This window comes from Atta colombica, unplaced genomic scaffold, assembly GCF_001594045.1.
Source record: "Atta colombica isolate Treedump-2 unplaced genomic scaffold, Acol1.0 scaffold12, whole genome shotgun sequence".
Lineage (NCBI taxonomy): Eukaryota > Metazoa > Arthropoda > Insecta > Hymenoptera > Formicidae > Atta > Atta colombica.
In genome coordinates, this window is record NW_017259206.1 from 6,776,884 (window position 1) to 6,780,602 (window position 3,719).

A 3,719-nucleotide genomic window follows, 5' to 3' on the forward strand; every position below is an offset into this window, starting at 1 on the left:
ATAAATTAACAGTCAAACTCTTAGATTATAAAAAAGAAAAGAAAAAATTAAACTCAAATTGTTTTAATAATAGATACTTATTCATTTCTATTTAGAATATTTTCATGCGACAATTCATTATCAAAGGATTGAATTAACATTTTGTCATTGATGAAAATTAATTAATGCTGAAGAATTAAATTTATATTTATAAATTTTTATTAATAACTGGAAATTTGAAAAATTTCAAGAAAATGCTAAGGTTTTCTGTAGAAAGAGAGAGACGTTAAACATTCAAAGACTCGTGGAATCTGCTCTATTCTTGGCCTCCGCTTCCACTTTTTGCTTCCTATCGCATTACTTCCCATTAGTCAAGATATAAATCGCGCTTATCCCAGCGATTCGACCACGAAATTCCTAGTAATGATAACTTCAAACGTTCGACTTTCTCTGCATATTCCTACCAAATTTATGCGTACCTAATGTCCGTTTCTTCCAATGGAGTTTAATTTTAATCTTTAAACGAACTCATTTTTTTTCTAGTTCTAAAAGTTGGAAAAAGAAAAATGAAGAACAAGTTGAATCGAGATTAAAGTTAATTTGTATTCATAGAAATGGACATAAGAGTTATCCTTGCCTGCGGAAGGCAAGAAGAGACAGACGTGGACTTTTAAATAAAAATCGTCAGCTTAGCAACGTCGACTGATCGTGAACGGTGCCGAGGCCTTTATTGTGAATGCAAACGTTTCTACACAGTGTCGGTATGAGATAAACGACGAACTACATCGTCGTTTTTTAATTTTTCACATAAGAAAACGGACGGAAAAGTAATGATATTCTGTATATTTTTCCGTATATTTTATAGTCATTCAAAATTTGATACGATTCTTCTCTCTATCCTAAGGAAACTTCTGCATCAATTTACATTTTACATAATTAATAACATTATCTATTAATCTATGTACGGTCTAAAATGAGATTCTTATTGATTATTAATCTATAAATTCTGAAGGAATTTGTATAAATGCAAATCAAAATAATTTTTATCTATAAATATAACAAAGATATTTCTGTCAACAAAGAATAATTTCAGATAAACTATTTACTATAATAATCAATATTAAATAATACTATAATAATCTATAATAATCAATATTACACTGAGAGAAAAATGTTTGAATTGTATGACTAAATGGTAAAATAATTAATTTATGAATAACAAATTGTGAATAATTAGAAGTTTCATTTTTATAATTATTACTGCTCTAATAGTAACAATAATTATTATATGTATTAGTATAATAATTTTTATCCACAATGACATGATGACTCCATCAATAAAGATTTAATTTCGGGCAAACTGATTACTCAATAATCAATATTATTGAGAGAAAAATGCTACTTGTGACTGTATAGGCTGGTCGTATCTTAAAAAATTTTAAGGCTTGTCAAAATTAGAAAGATTTGAAGGAAAACTTTTGCTTTTTTTTTTTTCAAAAGTGGAAAACAAGTAAACTGACCCTGTGCTTCCACGCGTTTGCTCTCTCACGCGACCGGCTCGTTTGGCACAGACAGCTTGTCCGCTCTAGCGAGATCGAGAGATCGCGTTTCTCGTCGCGATTCTCGTCGCGCATTCAACATTAAACGCGACCGGTCCAAACTAGTCATCCATCTTCTCTTTTGTCCCTTCTGAACGAGATTTTTCACATCGCACTGTAAAACTTATAGACAACAAAAAAAAAACGTCCAAAAGGAAAACATAGGCATAAAGAAACTATGGCATATTTATAAGATAAAATTCGAAATTGCGGACGATACTTGGCATTGAAAGCGCTACGGAAGAATCGCTCTTTAATCTATTTACCTTCTCGCTAAATTCCTGTAGACATAAAGGATCCTTTCAAACGTCAAATCTTCAGCTTCCCCATAACCTCGTATCCTGCTTTAGATTTATCTCGATTCTGTTGGAATGTCGTTTTCACGCTCTATCCAGCTAGGCGGCTTCTCCGAAGTCCGGTCATCGTGACGAAAACGACAGAACACTTGATAGCCTTTCACGGTGTCTTTCACTGTCCCTTTTCAATCAGAACCGGCACCGCACCAATCGGCAGGGCGAGCAAGCCAGCAGGGTCGACACGTGTGCCTCGGTGCGCGTGTATCGACGTACGTTCGTGTGAATGAGATGGATGGGTGCGCGTGCACGCCGGACGTCGCGAGCACGTGTTACTCGTGTCACTCGCGAGCGAACAGTGGAGACTCCGACGTGTCCGAACCATACGAAATCCCGATTCTTACTGACAGACCGGAGTACCGGACCGTTGCAGAAATCCCCTTCACCTCGGGGCCACGCGACGCTCGACTCGCTCCAATGCGTGACTTGTGAGCGAGAACCGGCGGACCGGCACACCATGAGCATATGCACCAACGTACCCACTGTCGCCGGTATACAGTATTGTATCGCGCAACGCATTGTACCCTCTCTCGCAAATATAGCTCTCCTGAAATATACGAATTACGTGACTCATACTTTCTTACATGTCCAGATAACACAAAAAGAATTCAGTCGTGCGTCATCAATTTCCAGTTAATTTTCAGATGCAAAAAGAATCTCTTCTCAGAATTGTTCAGAAAAATTTTTTTGTATCTGAAAATAAATTTTAAATTGACATAACTGAATTCTTTTTGAACTCTCTGCACTATCTTTTGCGGTGAACGCTAAGGTTACGTTATCTTCTTCTTAATAACTAATTAAGAAAAAGATGATTTTAATGACTTTAACGTTCGTCGTATCTGGAGCTACGTTATTGCAAAAACTCTCTATTATCTGGATTCTGTTATCCGTATTCACATCAACTTCCTGAGTCAGCCATATATATATTTAACGCTTCCACAAATTTATCTTCGGATGCTCCACGAATTATTTTATTGACTGCAGAGTATCTAAAGATGAATTTAGAAAATTTTAAGATCCTCTTTAGATGCTTAAATGTAAGGCCTGATTATGGACATAAAATGACCTGACTTCTTGGTTCAATAAATAAAATAACTTTGCCATTGTTATAAAATTCTTTATTATTCTCTTAAAGAGTGAAATCTCATTCTTAAAGATTAAAAATTGAGCACTCTTTTTTGAGACTCGCTCAATTTTTACTCTTTAGAGTAAGATTTCACTTCCAAAGAATTTAGAGAGTATGGTTGATCTTATCTTTAGTTCTTCACTGGATCTAAATATATAAGCCAATTATATTAAAAAAATTTAAACAGTTGCAAAACTGTTTCTCTGCTGAATACAATAGCCATTGTACAATTTAGATGCTGTATATAAAATTAGGTAGGTGTTGCAAATATATACAGTTAAAACAAACTTGCGTAAACTAATCTCAATTCCCAAAAGATGTAATTGTCAATTATTTGAAAATCACACCACAAAATATTCCTTGTACAAATTATTTTTAAATATGTTCAAATAATTTTAATGGTGAATTTTTTACTTGTATAGAATTCGCTTCCCAAGTGACAATAAATAAATATATTACATGTATAATATATTTATTTATTGTCACTTGGGAAGCGAATTCTATACAAGTAAAAAATTTAAACAGTTGCAAAACTGTTTCTCTGCTGAATACAATAGCCATTGTACAATTTAGATGCTGTATATAAAATTAGGTAGGCGTTGCAAATATATACAGTTAAAACAAACTTGCGTAAACTAATCTCAATTCCCAAAAGATGTAATT

The 3,719-nt window shown here is 33.9% G+C and overlaps 1 protein-coding gene across 1 annotated transcript in view; it reads right to left on the reverse strand.

Annotated features, from left to right (window-relative positions):
• LOC108694258 (bumetanide-sensitive sodium-(potassium)-chloride cotransporter) overlaps positions 1–2,355 on the reverse strand; it is a 21,304-nt gene extending 18,949 nt beyond the window's left edge. The window contains exon 1 of the mRNA XM_018203629.1: positions 1,844–2,355. The gene's annotated coding sequence lies outside the window, so the exon portion shown is untranslated. The remainder of the gene's footprint in view (positions 1–1,843) is intronic.
• Positions 2,356–3,719: the final 1,364 nt, after the last annotated feature.